Source organism: Periophthalmus magnuspinnatus, chromosome 4 (assembly GCF_009829125.3).
Source record: "Periophthalmus magnuspinnatus isolate fPerMag1 chromosome 4, fPerMag1.2.pri, whole genome shotgun sequence".
Taxonomy (NCBI): Eukaryota; Metazoa; Chordata; class Actinopteri; order Gobiiformes; family Gobiidae; genus Periophthalmus; species Periophthalmus magnuspinnatus.
Window position 1 is genome coordinate 15,417,500 of NC_047129.1, and position 17,326 is coordinate 15,434,825.

A 17,326-nucleotide genomic window follows, 5' to 3' on the forward strand; every position below is an offset into this window, starting at 1 on the left:
ACAAACACACATTTATATGCAAAGTCGTATGAATGAAGGACAGGAAACGAGGGACAGTAGATGGGGGGTGAGTTGGAGGTGAAGAGTCAGGACGAGTGGGGAGGGTCAGGAAGACGAGCCATAGGGTGCAAGACACAGTGACCAAGGGCAATAGGAGGGGGGCAGTGGAACACGGGTACAGCGAAGGACAACAAGGGGGTTAAGGGGAAGGTGTTGTTGGGGTGAAGAGCGGAGGTGGATGGGGGGCAGCGAGGGAACAGGGGGGGGAACAGGTGGAAGGTTAATGGGCCTGGAGCGGATCCACCAGGCGCTCGCGGGGGTTGATATATAGGCCTGGAGACCGGCGCGGGCGTAGGCTTTCAAAGATATATTATTTCATTTGAGGAGCAGCGCTATACTGGACGACAAAAAACTCACTCCCCCTCCTCTGCAACCTACCCCACTGTCCCGAACCAACTGCACCCCCCTCACCCCCCCACAGCTGAGCATTTGTCCTGTGATAGATGACACATATACTGCCCCCCCACAACCCACCGCCACCACCAAACCCCGTTTCACAGTACCGCCGGCTCACTTTAAGGCTTAAAGCGGTTATATAATGCAGTTTGGATGTCCAGTGTTTGACTTCTTGTTCCTACTGTTCACTGTCGGTTTCTATGGGGATAGGGCAGGCTAGCGGTGGTGGGTGGAGGGTTGGGGGGGTTGCGTGGTCTTATAGTGGACGCCTGTGATGTGTTTTAAGTTGCTATTTTAGTGGTAACAATATCTCTTTGATCGTCAGGACTGGGTCGGGGCAGGGTTTGGGGTGTTGAGATTTCAGAGCGGGTGGCAGCAGCGCTTTACAAAGACCTTTTTTCATTCATAAATTATTGACGGTTGCACAAGGCGTACAACTCTCTGGTCATAAATACTGAAAAAGCCCCCCCCCCCCACACTCCTCCATCCCCCTTGACGTGGAGTTTTTTTTGGTATGGAATGGAAATTGTCAGTGGTTTGTCTGGATAGATAATGAAATAAGATTAAGGTTAAGAGTTAACTGTGTCATGCATTTACAGTAAGGGCTTTGTCGCTCAATGAAAAGACACCAAGTACTATTTGGATCAACTATTAAAGATTCATCTCACCATGCACATTTTATATATAACATCTAGGAGCATTAATATTTCTCAGAAGCCATCTGCTAATTGCTAAACTACCTCACGAATCACATGTAATTCAAAACATATTTACATCATTCTAAACTACGATACAAGCATGAAAGGTCCTATATTATGCAAAATGGATTCTTGTGAACTTTAAGCCATGTTATAATGTTGTTACCTCCTCAAAGACATACCTGGAGTTGTGTTTTGTTTCCTTTAATTCTGTAGAGATTGGCAATTCCAGGGTTAAATCATTCAGATAATTCAAATGAAGGTGTATGGATCAGAGTGTTTTCCGTTTGAGAGACGAACGCAGCCTAAATGTGCAGGGTTTGTGTGTTAAGCATGTGTGAATGAAACAAAACACACTTCCAGGTCTGTTTGTGATGAGGAAACAACATTGTAACATAGATCAGAAAACATAATAATATGGGCCCTTTAAAAAATTGCAGAATTTGCTAATCGCGATTCTCAAATTCTGATTTTAGTCCAATTGTGATTCAACTTTTGGTCCTATAAAATGAAGTTTTCAATAGGTTTTTCCAACTACTAAAATGCAATCCTAAAAGCGCACTATTTTCCCAGTCTTCACCTGCCAGTCAAGGATGATGACAGGCTTCTCAAGCTCTGGCCCATCCCTTTGGTCCATTCCCCAGTGGAGAGAGGCAGGTCTTAAAAGGAGAACTTGTTAAAACAGAAGATTTAGGGTCGCCCATCCCACTGGGGCGAATGCGGTAAGGAGACTTGAGGGGTTAGGCTTGGAGTCTGCTGCTCCACTTGTGGCTTTGATGAGGGATGAAAGGCTGTCATGAAGACCAGGTTTACAGAGCTTCAGACAGTGATAGACTCCACTGTCCTCAACAACGCTTCCTCTTCGTGCATCTTTCCCATGGAGCTGGGTGTATGCAGAATCCAACACCATGGGATACTGTGTAAATGTAAATATAAAACAGAATACAATGAGTAGCGCTGAAAACTAGGAAACTGATAGCAGCAGCAGATCGCACACTGAGATAGTTTCCAGGCGATGGGGAAAGGATTTGTCATTTTTTAAAATGCATGTTTATTATTAATGCAAAACTATATTAATAATATGATGCCATACAGGTGATGACACAGAACAATCTCAATGGAGATAGAAATGTTTTACACCATACTGTGGGATATTATAAACAAAGGAACAATATTTCCAGGGACACAAGCAGGTTAAATAACAATCAGGTTTGTGAAGATGCAAGCACGCTCACAGTAAGGACACATGTTTGTCTATGTTTTTCAGTGCAATAAAAACATAAAAAATGAAAAAAAAAAAAAATGCTTTTAGGCTATTTTTGGCCAAAAAGTTATGTGCTATGGCTTTAATAAAACAAATAATATAATGTATGATGTTTGCAGATCATGGCGTCCTCTTTGTTCTTACATTTTAGACAACACTTTCTAGATTGAGGTTGCTGTGTTTGTTGTTTTGTCTAGACAGAGTCAACAATACAAATAAATAGTGTTTTGATTGTCTGTTACTTTCCTCCATTTGGGCCTGGTGCACTGCTGATGAAGTATAGCAAAGGGTACAAATGTCTGCACTTCTGTAGTTTTTCATTTTCAAGTGACTTAACACAGCCTGATTCACATTTATGAGCACTTTGGGTGTTTGGTGCTAGGAAGAGCTCTAGTGTTTAAGTCTTGTTTGAGGACGATCAGGGTAAAAGCCTTTTTTATTGGCAGGTCATGCTGCTTGTTAATGTGGAGATGCAGGTGCCTGAGCGCTGCGGTGGCCTCAAATCATCTGTAGCTTTGAAAAGTCTCAAATCAAACACAAAATGAAGAACAGGGGGGATTAAGCCTGACAAGAACAGAGCAAGAATGAAAGAAAGTTTGCAAATTAATTTAGTGGGAATGATTTTCATTGTAAGGCAAACTGCTGCTTTCTTCCCTTCAGTCAAGTGCAAAAGTATTTTTTTTTAGCAAATGCAGATGTTTCCATGTGCAAAAAGTATAAAAAAAGATTAAAGAATAAAAGACAAAACTGCAGGCCTCTGCTAAGGCACTGGTCCTCTTGTACAGAGCGGCCAAACCTTTTTCACTAGTATAGGTTCTTAGCCCTTTCAGTGCTGTAACATATGCAGTATGCTTCCACTCTATTCTCTGAAACATTCTCAACAAAAGGGTTTTGAAATATGATTGCAGCTACTTTTGTTTGTCCTTCATTGTGAGCATTTGTTGGCTCAGTTAAAGGTGTACACTACATTACATTAAATATCTAAATTCATGTAATAATCCATTTAGGCCTACTGAAACATGTTTGGTTAAAAGTGCTTTGGCATTTTCCACCCCTGTATCCCATGTTATATATTTCACAATTGCCACTTATCTGGAGCTTTGCAAGCATGAAATTGTCCACAGCAACAAACAGCAACCACTTAAAGCCATTGTTATCTATGGCCAGGCTGGAGGCTGAGGGAGCAGTCCGAAAAGCAATAAATACACAGTGAGAGAAGTGCCAACGTTTTGCTTTTAAATAGCTCTGTGCTCTAGGGTTTCTCAGGGGTCAGAGGGGCTGAGGTGTGGCTGCTCCCGACTTACGCCGACCCGCCACCCCTAAACTAAACTCAACACACTCAACTATGCAAACCTGTCATCTCATTTATCTTCCACCTTTATGCCTGGACGGCCTGCCTGAGTCGGGCTATGTTTAGAGAGCTCCACTGTACTATAAGGCCATCCGCGAAATGGGACGTTTATTCTGTTCTATTCAGTATGTGCTTGACAAAAAAATAAAATAAATAATTAAATAAATCTATTTACCAAAAATTATGAAAAAAACCAACAATATTTTCAACCATTTTTAAAAAGTTCAGCTAAAAACAAAATGGTTGCAGTTATAAATCAATTTTTAAAGCTATGAAATGCACCAATTTGATCAATATCACAACATAGCTTTCTACTTCCAAGACAGACTCGGGATTGCTCGAGGATTATTACTTAAATGAATTTTATAAGAAGGACCAAGATGGATTGCATTGCTAGGATATTACTTCCATAAAACAGCAAAAAAAAAACTACTTCACTAGGCAAACTAAAATGACATATATCCTAAAAAGACTATAATAAGCAAAGGGGGTACTTAGGACCTTAGTCATTAACACCACTACTACTAACCTTAGCCATTTAATGTGGCCATCCAAGACAATTGCGTGCCTAAAATGCATTGTCCCGCAGTAGTCTTTTTAGGTAAGCCCCTTCCTTCTAATGTTCCAGTATTGCGTGGCCTCAATTATGTGCATATAATCCACGCATGCCTCGAGGTTGGCCCAGTGTCTGCCGCTTTCGTCACCGGCCTGTCAGCAGTTGTCTTTCTATGTCTATTTTTGATGCTTATTTATGGCCTGTGCTGTTCTATCCCGGGCCGACGGGGAAGGGCCTCTACAGCCCAAGACAATAGACAAGAGTTGGCCCTCCTTTGCACTGTTAAAGGCGGGTGATTGAATTTGCCATCCGATGACTGATGTTGGCCGCGCGCTCCGTAACACTAGACACTGCGGTTGTGTTGTGACGACGGGCGAGAGATTTCAAATGGACAACCAGCAAGTGGAGCGCGAAAACGCCTCTAGGCAAAGTAGGACAAAGACACCTGTTCTGCATTCTCCTCTGCGCTCTTAATATTAAAAACCCATAATATTCCGCATGTTTTTTACATTTTATTAATCTCACACTGTTACCTCTCTATTACCTCTCGCTCGATCGACGTCTTTTTCTCCAGACCGGCAAACCTGGCACGAGTCGCAGCTAAACGATTCCATCCATGCGAAATAAAGGCATGGCACTAATAATAGCCATTACGGTCTTGCAGTCCTTTAAGGCTTTGGGTGCACTCGCCGAGGGATAAAAAGCGGCTTTCCGAGCAAAGCTGAAACAATAACGAGCTATAAAATGAAACAGGGACTTGCTAAGAAACGCGTTGACAAGACTGTAAAATCACCAGGACCGAGCTATTGAAGGAGGTCCAAGGCGACAGGTTTTCAGGTGGCATGCTGCGATTTCACCTTCCCTGAGGCCAGATGTTTTATAGTCCACATGTTGAAGCGCACTTGTCTTCATCATAGGGGCACCAGCCGGGCCCAGCACTGCCACAGCTGGCCTATAGAAAGATGTCTCTATTATAATACAAATGCATGTCAGCTGAGGCCTCATTCAGAACGTACACCAGAGGGAAAAAAGGCCCTGCTCCATCTGGTCTGCCCTCTGCCTCATCCTCCTCTCACTACAGCAGTTTACATATCACAGGAGCGCGGCAAATGCTCAATTAGTTCATTCAGATATTTAATTTGAGCATGAAGAGTGGTGATCACGGCGATGTTTTGGACCAGTGCCATAAGTTTCGCGCACATTTGTCCACCCGCAGAGTAGACCCCCCTCCCCTCGTTCTCGCCTGAAGAGAAAATGTGATCTCATAGCATCAAACGCTAATGGTGGTGTGTCTCCAGCCTCTCAGACAGAAGGAATTACCCGGTCAGTCTCTGCATTTTAAAGCAGTTGACTGTACAGTATTCACAAAAGCTAACAGAACGTATAATGCAAGACTACTGTTATGCTAGCTCCTCTTACATATCTCCTTCTGTATGTTTTGCCTTATCTAAAGTTGCCTCTACAATCCAACTTTCATGAAATCTATTTATTTATTTGGATTTTACATCAGTAGGCTCAAGATCTGGAGATGTATCCCCTGGGTGCTCCTACTGCTGACAGGTTACCCAAAGCATTGAAGGATGGGTCAAATGCAAAGAACAAATTTCCCGACAGCTGAAAGAGCGCACTTCCTGACCCAACCCTCCATTTGACCAAGTTTCAGTTTCAGTTTTGGACTTTCGACCCTTAATAAATAGATGCCTACTCTTGAAAACTGCAACATTGCCGTTCTTTAAAAACCTTCTGCCCCTCATGTGCATTGATTTGCATAACAACTCCCCATATTTTGTACCAGATGCCCATTCGGATCAGATATTCCAAGTTATCCAGCCTTGGGAATGACATACAACTTTAACAGCTCATGTCTTTTTGTAGATGAATTTCTAAGCTCCCAAGCACAGCCTTCAAAATTCACATCGCATTGCCTTGAATTCCAGCCACCTGCGCCCTAGTATGTACAGATTTTCTATACATTTATTTCAAACTATACAATACCACTATATTTTTTTTACATTAAACAAATAAACATGGTAAAATCCATTTGGGAATTCATTCAGTTCTTTGTATTGCTTGGTTGATTAAGTCTGGGTTGCGTATTAATAGATCAATATGACTTGTATGATCAGTACCTTTCTTCCAGCCTAGAACAGTAGCAGGTAGAAAGGGAGCTCATTTTACATGGAAGACGTGCATTTGTTTTGATGTGGGGGAGGTGGTGCCGGGGATATTCAGGTATACGGATGTTGCCTTCAAGCTTTGTGTGTGCCGATGAAGAGGAGTTACTTTTGGGACATGCTCTTCCCTGGGCTGCATGTGTATTAGTGGTCTAATGTTCATGTGAATAATTGATTAGGGCCTTTCTGTGTTTTTGATAATTAGTTGATAGCTTCAGAGCTCTAAGCCCTGAGATTTCAACTGTGTGTGTATGTGCAGGGGAAGTCTACGGAAAACAAAAGCGCTTGAAAACAAAAAAAAAAATAAAAATCTTGTTAGCATGCAGTGGTTAACCAGTGGATTAACTTGCATCTAAAATGAGGTAGCAATTTGTAAGTAGTTCTGGAGTGGAATTTTAAAATGTAGAAAATAAAATGTTAAAAAGCATGGCAAGTATGGTGTCTACATTTGACCTGTGCCTTCTTTAAAGCAATGATACAGATTTGGCATATTCTGCACCAAATGTTATTTATCCAGGTTTGGGATTAACACATGTGATAAATTTCCTTGTGGATCTAACCAGTTTTACCATACTGCTTTCTAAAAACATGATTATTCTTCCCATTAATAATCTAAAGCAGTTGTGTCACCTGAAGTAAACAAAATGCAAGTACGGAAAAATCCAATGGAATTCTTTATGTGGCCGACTCTCTCTGCTCATTGATTTTTCTATCTTTCATATGCATCATGTAAAAACGGAAGAGGGAGGTTGCGGCGTGCCTGCTTAATGCTGTAGTCCCAGTGCCCCGATCAAACAAAGAAGATGGTTTGTTGCCACTATCTGCGACCTTGAGTAAACAAATCCTGCTTCTTTTGCTTGTGCGGTGGAAACAACTGAGCATTTTTTCCTATTCTGTTGCTCCACCTTCCTATTTGATTTGACGTTGTGTGTTATGTCTGGCAAGAATAACATTTTTAAAATAGTTGGAACAAAAATTTCTTGATTTTGATTGTAGCAACGCATCTCAGTTTGAATAGGGCACAATGAAAGACTGGCATAAGAGGTTTACTGAAGGATACGGTTGAACAAAAAACATTGAATTCAGTGGCAAAGTGTTAATTAGGTGACTTTTTTTCAGCCTTTTAAAATTATTTTCAACCTTTGTACTAACTTTATTTTGAAGACGGTTTACGCAGATAAACTATTCACATCAACAGTATCCCATAGGCTTATAAAGATGACAAAGATGGAAGATTTTGGGTCAAAAAATATCTTTCCTGTGTCTGTCTGCAGGAAGACCTTATTAGGCGCACGTCTTGTTTCCTCTTGTCTCGACCACGCTCTGGTCCAAAGCTGCTATGTAAGATGAAAGTGCCGCTGCCACAGAAAGGAAGGAAAGGGGGGCACATCCAAAACCTACTTTTTCAGTTTCTCCCCATTGTACCAACACGAGCGCGGGACAAGTCAAAGAATGTCCGGAAAAGCGGATGGGTTCGAAGATGTACTGGGAGATAGAGGGAGAGACAGAGAGAGAACAGGCCAATCGAAAAGCCAAGTGTTCCCAGGGTCAAAGGTCAGCCTCCCGAGTCTGTTAATGCAGTCACCGTGGGAACCAATCAATCTCGGGCTTGGGCGATCGATTGGGCGCGGGCACATGTGGACACACTTAGACACATACTAGCGCTCTCCCAGGCGCACACACAATGCAACATTCATTCAGGAGCTGCGGTAACGCCTCGGGCCACTGATAATTCACAGGCTGACTAAGAAAAACCTGACGCAAACACATTTTTATTGATGATTTTCGAGATTTACACCTCTTAAATAAAGTGTTTCAAGACTAGATGGATGGAAGGATGGGAGTGGGGATAATTAGAGGTGACCTGTAAGGATTTTAGTTACCTGGCCAGGACCAATGTAAGCTATACCTAACAAATCTAGCTACAATTTTGTAAAATGAGGATTGCAAACCTCTAAATTGGATGAACGGCAAAAGGTCAACTGGACAAAAACTTTTGTCCAGTTGACAGAATTGAATTTTTCTTTTGCTATGGATCATACCTGGATGACTGAGGGATTACACAGACCTCTCAATTATTTGTCAAATGGAAAAAAATAAAATAAAATCCTTGACATACAAAATTAACCAATAAGGCTCAGAAATTTTTTAAAAGCAACTGTGGGGGCTTGGGCAGAATAAACAGTAGAGAATAGCAGAATGCAGGGGTGAATCGATGTATGGTACAATGGCAACAAATCATATAGTTCTCACGTTCTGTAACTATGAGCAATTTCATACACATCCATGTCTTTTAGCTCTGAGAGGAAACTGGCGTAGAACCCACAACTTTGCTCTTTGCTTATGGTGAATTTCAGTGTAGTTAGCTTGTCCCTTGCTGAACCTTATCAGAATTGAAGAAGCTTGGATGAGTGGCTAAACGTTACCAAATGATTGCGCGAATGGTGTCCAGATTGCTCAAACATGCACGAATCACTCCAAAAACAACTTCGAGAGAGTCAATGAGAAGAGGAAACAGCCATAGCATGGTTAAAAGCTCTGAAAAATCGATTTAGCAGAATAGGTCTGCTTTAAAAACGTTGGTCCAGTTGACACAATTCAAAGACATTCTCTTACACTTCCACGAGTCCACTTTTAGAGAACAGTACTATTTAGTTAACTTGAAGGGCTGGTGGCATCTCGATGACTGTTTAGGGACATAATAAGAGTGTTGGGTTTCTGTGTGCTCAGTCCCAGATAAACCCACTGGCATTCTCCACTACCTGATACTGCGGATTATGCACACACGCAACTGGCAAACAGGTGCCCAGATATGAAACACTATAGTCACACATATAGTGATACATACACAAATGCGTGGTCCACATTGACAGCACATCATAGTTCATTATCCTTGTGATGAAAGCTATGGGAGTTTATTATTCTTCAAGATGTCTCCAAATACTCATTGCTATTTGAGAGTGGTGGATGTTGCATGTTGTTGGCGTATGCAGAAGCTTAAGATAACAACTAAAACATTTATATAGACACTGTATAGGCACGATATCGACTAGCAAGGTAATATAAGCCATTAATGTTACAAAGTGTTTCTTATAGCATGGGGTAAACCGCATATTAATTAAAGTTTCTCGATGCAGCCTGAATAACAACCTCATAACAGTATTTTTAATTAGCTGTTTATTGGGGCGACAAACCACAAGTAAGAGGTTTGAACCCCGCTTGCACACCAGAGCATGCTGTTGTGTCCTTCGGCAAGACACGTCACCCATCTTTGGCTCTGTGTGAATGTGGGGTATGCTTGAGGGATCGGTGGTTTCTGTCAGTCTATCCCAGGGCGGGTGTGGCTACAGACGTTTACCACAACCGAGCATGGAGTGAATGAATAATGCAATGTAAAGCACTTTGAGAATCTTGAAAGGCAATATATAAATCCAAGGCACTGGGATTAGTTACAGATATGTTAAAGCGGGTCTATTCTGCAAAATTTACTTTTAAGAGCTTTTAACCATGTTATAGTTGTGTCCCTTCTCATTTACCCTTTCGAAGTTGTTTTCGGAGTGATTTGTCCATGTTTGAGCAATCTTTAATCATTTATTTTCAAGATGCCATAATGCTGTTTCACCACCACTGGTACATGACACCACTGCTCTGAACTTACCTCTTTTTTCAATTTTATTTTCTTAATCAATGATCCGGGTAAGATTCGGCAGCGTCGCATAGTCATTTTGGTACAAATGACAAAAAAATATACTTCTCGATATTGTGATGTGCAGCTATCCGTAGGAGCGTCCATCAGCTACACGGCTCTTTGTTGTGATGACGTTTAAGGTGACGTCAGCTTTCATTGGACACAACTGAATATTGCGATTTAAAATGTGCAAATTATAACAAAATGATCCACAGGTGACATTATAACTATACAGCAGACACAAGCACAGTAGGTCTTCTTAAAGTGGATTTTGCCTACAGGTCAAACCAAGATGGAAATTCCTTGATACTATAGGAGACAGTTGAAAAGTGTGAATTGTTGTACAGTATATCAAGTTGTATTTTTAAAAACTGACCATATGAAGCCTGCATACAACAAATTTAGTGCTTAGGAGCTTGTTGTTACTTTTAAAGTTCCAAAACCTGGTTGTGATTTATGTATCAACATGATCTGGACTATTGTTTTTAACAGACTGTGAAAATCCCTTATCTGACAGTTGGCTGACAAATCATGTTCTTCTCAAATGCACAGCTCAGTAAATTACTGGCAGCGTTATCATTCCTCTTTGCAGCATTCAGCCCTCGCTCTGCCCATCTAGCACCTCATGGCACCTGCTCGTTTTCCCAGGATCCTTATCACCATGCTAGCCACAGCACCTACGCTCCAACCCACCGCAGTAATCTTTGGGCTGGAAACTAGTTGGGACAGTGGCGTAATGGTTTTATTCTCATCCCTGTGGATATACACCAGGGCAAAGTCTGTTGAAAATGCAGGCCTATCCAAATGCCATCTGCGTATCCAAGCGGGTCACATTCCCGGAACATCTCGGGGATTCTGACACTCACGCGGCTATTTTTCCTGATGGATATGTCTCTATTTGTGGGTGACAAATGGAATGACCTGAAACAAGACACACTAGTTCATGTGATGACTTGTCACTTAAATCAGTAGTGGCCAGCAATTTCAAATCATGTAATATAGTTGAATGTTAATGACAGAATGATAAGGACGGTACTTTACATCAGTAGGCGGAATTTAGTATCAGTATAAGATCTAATACTGGATGATCTCAAATACATAATTGCATGGGTCAATGGTGGCTTAGAGGGTTAAGCATATGCCAGCCAACCAGTGGGTCAGAGCACATCTAACATCCATCCAGCTATCCTGTTTTCATATAGGAGCAAACTAATGTAAGATGAAGTTACAGGTTACAACAAAGGAAAGTTGAAATTCTATTCAAATAATTTAAATTTGCTAAAATGTACGTTACATTAATCATACCATAAAGATGTACTGAGGGACTATTTTTGTCTGTCTGCCAGTAGATAGTCCAAATGATCCCTCTAATTTGACATTGGCTTGTCAAAATACACAGACTAACAATGATTGATTGTCAGATGCCAATGCCACCTAACCACAGACTGTATATATAAATGGACATAGCTAACCTGCAAGCCACCGCATTCAAACTAGGAAATGAGCCTGAGCACACTTCCAGCTCCATCGACTCTGGCTCCAATTCACTTTCTTTTGAAAAATTGCCGCCCTTCTCTCCATAACTGCTGCTCTCAGGATTGTCACTTTGGTCTTAAAATATTCATAATCTGCGCTACATGATCCTGGTGTTTTTATTTGGCTATTTTGACTGTAAAATCAAGATAAGAACATTGATAATAGACTAATGAGGCGCCTTGTTTCCCCAAGGTCACTCCATTTAGCATTAGCAACCGGTTTGATTGACAGCATTGCTTAGGGAAGGGGCGTTACCTTCAACAGCCTCGCTCTGGATTGGCTCTTTGGTTGTTATGATACTCGCGGTCAGTATTCCAAATATGGAACTCGGCTCCAAATTTGCCCCGTAATTGCTAACCTCAGTGAGCTTCATTTGGCTGGTTCACTTAGTCCATTTCTTTATACAGTCTATGGACAATACATACAGACTAACAATGATTGAGAGTCAGATGCCAATATCATCTAGCAGAAAATGTCCGATAATAATGAAAATGGCACCGAATGCAGTTACATTTTACCAAGCAACAAACACTCACCAAATGAGGTATAAATTTCACATTTTGTATAATCTTTCCCTTCATGCCCTGATCTATTGCCATGCACCTCTAACTGTATGTAAACAAGACCATTTTGCAGGTCAGCAAAACAATAAGCGTTCCAATGTGCCCACCAATTAGCCAAAGTGGGTGCCTGCTAAAGCCCTCCCTCCCTGCGCTCTCATACCAGCCTAAACTGAAAATGAGCGACATCCAACGCACCAAATAATGAAGTGTTTGGACGCCGCGCCTCGCCTCGCTAGGTGAATTAATGCTCCGTTCCCAGGTGGATACAAGGCCCTTTTTGGCTCAAGGCGAACAGATGCCGAGACAGGACTGCAACAAAAGATTAGCGCGCACTCCACAATCCCACTGCATTGATGTGGGCTTCAAACCTCACCTGTAGTACGCCATTGATTCTGCTCCAGCAAGCTATTATTATTGTTTATGAGCAAGACATTGTGCACTAAATAAACCGGTTGTATTGTGTGTGTATGTGTGTGTGTGTTTGTATAGCTCCCCTCTAGTCTCCATTCATTAAGACTCCGCAGAAGGAGATGCTCTTAATCTGATCATTAGGCCACTTCAAAAATGCAAGTACTTATTAAAATCCAATTCCAGCTGTGTTACTCTCTACGTATTAACAATGCTTGTGGCACAAGACCAAAAACTGGGCACAAAAAATTGGGGAGGGGGGAAGAGGTTGAAGATTTTGGCCTATTTTGACTCCACACATCATGATAATTGCTCTACTCTTAGCAGGGGGGCTATGAATAAACATCGCTTCTATCATCCCAACACTCAATTTCCAATTAATTTACACGAAATATGGACAATCTCTAGGCTTAATCACTATGTTTTATTTTAGCTATTTCCCCCAAGTCTTTTCTCATTTGGCCCTTTCATTCAGTCTGATTTCTACGTGTCTCTCTCTCCTCTCTCGCTGCTCAGAAAATCCTGTTAATCTCCGCCCGCAGTTTTGAACAAAAGCTATGAGCCTAAGCAATTGATCCAGGCATCGATCCCACCAGCTTGAACGATCATAAAGGTGTTAAATTGGTTTCTTGGAGGATATGTATTTTTCATTACTGACTGAATGCAAGTTGGAATTCGCATGTTGAATTTTTTTAAGGTTTGCAATCTTTTTCAAAACTAACTTTTTAGAATATTTATTTAATATTGTAAGACCACTTTTTGGAAAATAGAAGTCTTAAATGCAGAGTTTGAAGTGATTTCTGGGGAGTGCATTTTCAGGATCGGGGAGAATCTTGTAAATCCTGGTAATAAGTTTTGTGCTGTCCAAGGACGGTGTCTGAATACGTTTGTTCATGTTGGAATCCTATTCACGTTTTGGCAATTGTATGATTCAGTGTTCTTTGTAAATGTCTTTTGTGGGTTTAGAATGGCTTAGCGCTTCTTTTTGTTACACCTAAAAACGTTATCCAATGACAAAATTCACTAACCAAGTAATAAATGTCTCACAATGAACCTGTCCCAAGCCTGGATGAATAGAAGGTTTTGGAAGAAGGAAGGTCATCCGGTTGAAATCCCATGTGCTTGCAGTCTAAGGGCATTCAGCGGTGCTTATGCCATATATTAACAAATAATAAAAACATTATTTTGACACTAGGTTGTTTTATTGCTCCATATTCAAAAGCACAGGTTTATTGCCTCTTTAACTGGAATAAGTTGTGAGTACTCAGCCACCTTATGTAAATTTTCCGTTCACGTGACCAGATAAGAACAGAGTAGAACAAATGACTTCTTTTACAGCTGCAGTCAAGTTCAGTAAACTTCCCATCTGAACTTTGTCACCTCATAATCAAAACAAAACAAATCTTGATATATTATAATCTGTCACTGGCACGTGGCCAATATTTTGCTCACTTCAGTGGCACAATCACAGAAGCTCTCAGTGCTCAGCTGCAAGATGAAGTTAGCGCTGTCATACGGTTCACATAGCTTTGGGATAACATAAGACACAACTGTAACATGACATGTTACACAATATGACACAATGTGACTAAAGACAATTCAGATATCAATATTTGTTGGACCCTAAAGTCTATCTACTGCTTTAGTGCTTCATAATTTCATGCACATAACAAAAACTAAGAGATGACAGCACTTCACACTTGTGATGTGAAGCCTGCACTGGCTCCTATTTCTAAGTGCAATCCATGGGTCTTCTTTATTTGAGGGAGTTACTGCTGCCCTATTCTCCACCCAGAGCTCTGAGGTCAGCTGACCAGCTCCTGCTGCTGTGCCCAAAGCCAGGCTCAAGACCAGAGGTGACAGAGCCTTTTCTGTGGAACAGCCTCTCAGATCCTCTCAGATCCTCTCAGTCTTTAACACAGTTAAAGACTAGATTGAAAACCCACCTCTTCTCCCTGGCATTTAACACTAGCTAGACAGGATATGTTGGTGTTTTATTGTTCTTTTCCTGTGCATCATATTATCTGTATATTTGTTTTTTTGTTGGCTTTTATGTGACACAGTTTGAGCAGGTGAAGTTTGTTTAAATGTGCTATTTGAATAAAATTTAATTGAATACAATTGTCCATTATTCATCAGCTTCGCAATCCATATGACTATCATGCTGCAGTTGCCCTAGGGCAGCCTAACAGAGACTTGGCTGCCATAGAAACCACTGCCCATCCGACAACCACAAAAAACATACTAGGAACACGAGTGAGTGAAGAGCACTGTTGAAAAGCACAATGACAGTAGGCTTTTTTCAAGGTACATAAACCTTTCCCACTTGCTAAGTTTAGATAATGACATGTGATTCTTCTCAGATTCAGTAAAAGATAAAAAAAAAAAAAGATAAAATGATACATGAATGTGATGTCAGATTTCTCTTGAGATCTTATAAGGTCACTAGTCTCAATCTTGGTTTGGCCCTACATACCGCCTGTCTGTCACCCTCACCCCCCGCTCTCCCCTCACCCTCCTCCTCCATGCTGGGGGTCCTATACTCTCCACGGACCCGCTAACACTCCCTTCTTTGATGACCCGGGACGCTTGTCAAAGGACAGCTTCCAGGCAGGCACAGTGAGGACAGCCCTTTGATGAGGACCCCGACACTTGAAGTGGCGGTGGATTGGGAGGGGGCTGTTTTAAGACATAGAGAATGGCGAAATCTCTCCTTTGGCACATTCGCTCCCTGCCGTCTGATGATTTTAATGAACGAATTTGAATTTGCTTAAGATGGTCGACAGAAAACAGATGTACATATGTAAGAGAAAGTGCGGACATGACAGGAGCGTCCTTGTTACTGTCACAAAGCCCAAATACACCCACTTTGTTGTGTTTTGTCACTTGTCCTGTTTGATTAAAGAGTTGTGTAACATTTGAAAATGTCATAGGGAGGACATGGTATCAGGGATTTCTTTGTGTGAATTTTCCTGTGTGACTTCAAGCAGCCAATATTGAAATTTCTGATCTTGCTTGAGCTACACAAGACTTTAGATTCAGTACTTTGCCCAAGTATTAGTGTGATGTTATTTTATTATTTTTTATTTACTCAAGAGTTATACCATTAGTTAGCTTAGTGTTTGTCCACCGATCTGAAGGTTACCGGTTTGAATCACTCTCTCGATGTAAACATCATCGGTCGAGCGGTCAGATCCACAGACTCACAGGTTGAAAGTGCGATTCCAGCTCCCACAGATGAATGCTGTCGTTGTGTCCTTGGGCAAGACACTTGATGGGATGTTTCTGTACAATTTCCAGCAAGTGATGGGGTAGTTTTAGTAATTACCTCATGCATTTATGTGTGTCTGAAAAGTGTACTAACCAATAAAACAACTTGATTTTAAAGTGATCCAGTCCTGCCAAGTGCACAGCTCCTTAGAATCAGTGCTGTGACCAGCTCAATCTTCCTCTATTATATGTTTTCATTCTGTTTAGCAACTATTTCTTTATATTTTTTAACATTGATACACATTTCTCTCTCTACACTGTTCACTCTGTTATGTCTGGCTTGAAACGACGCTTGGCTGCTTGGCTCTTGTCGCAGTCATAACAGTTATAATCACTCCGCCATAGACACTGCAACACTAAACAAACAATATAGCACTTTTAGTATTAGCACAATTCCCTTCCTATCGACTTTTTCCTTTACAAATGACTTTCTATTCAGCCTCACAGACCTCATTCTGGCCCAGCTCGTGTTGCACCTGCCTCTGTCACAGACGTATTGATCTGCATTCTTGCCCTGTTGTTGACTTTGGTGTTGGACATAGGTTCTCACACAGTCACAGCAACAAAGTCATGCACAACACCCACACAGAATCCCAGGAATCGCTTCATTCCCAGCAACATCACGCTGAAGCACTGACTGGGGATATCTGGCGCATTTTCCTCATTCTTTCTATCTCAATGTGGGCTCTTTGTCTTGGCTAATGATTTACAAAGCCAGGCATGGGAAGAGAGCGTGAGTTACAATAGAGCAGGTTGTTTTGCTGTGTCTGACCTGGATCTTCCCATGCACACCTCCTATCCAAAGTTTAGTTTTCAAATGTGTGAAAATAATGTGGGACTTAATCACTGTGCTAATCTAAAGTGGTGGTGTTGATGAGCAGAAAAGATACAAAGGTGTTAGTGTTAAATCAGGCAGGTGTAGTCTGGTGCTAAACTGTAGAAAGCTGTTCACATGAGAAGTGTTGAGAGGACAGGGGACTTGTACAGGCGCTTTGTGTGGGCTTGTAAAAACAATGCCCATGGTGCAGTGCTGATCAATAGCTATTGACTTGTCTGCAAGCTCATAGTGGCATCTGCTTCTGCTTAAATCGCGTGGGTTCAATTGTTGGCTTTAGAAGAAGCGTTTCCAAAATCATCTTCAAAATGACTTAAAGGTGCGCTATGTAACATTTCAGCTTGTCTCCATGGAGTTTTTTTTTTTTTTTTTTCCAATTCAATCAAATTTCATGGTAAAAAGTACTTTGAAAATACTTCTACTTGAAAATACTTTGTCAATATTAGTGACCGGACTAGCATCTCCACTGACCTAAAACTCTGCCTGGTGGTGTCATCTGCTTGTCTCCATGGATGTAGATAAGTTAA

At 41.4% G+C, this 17,326-nt stretch overlaps 1 protein-coding gene across 1 annotated transcript in view; it reads left to right on the top strand.

The window, feature by feature from the left end:
• The window catches only part of nr5a2 (nuclear receptor subfamily 5, group A, member 2), a 69,205-nt gene that overhangs the window by 25,599 nt on the left and 26,280 nt on the right, over positions 1 to 17,326 (top strand). The gene's annotated exons all lie outside the window — the stretch shown is intronic.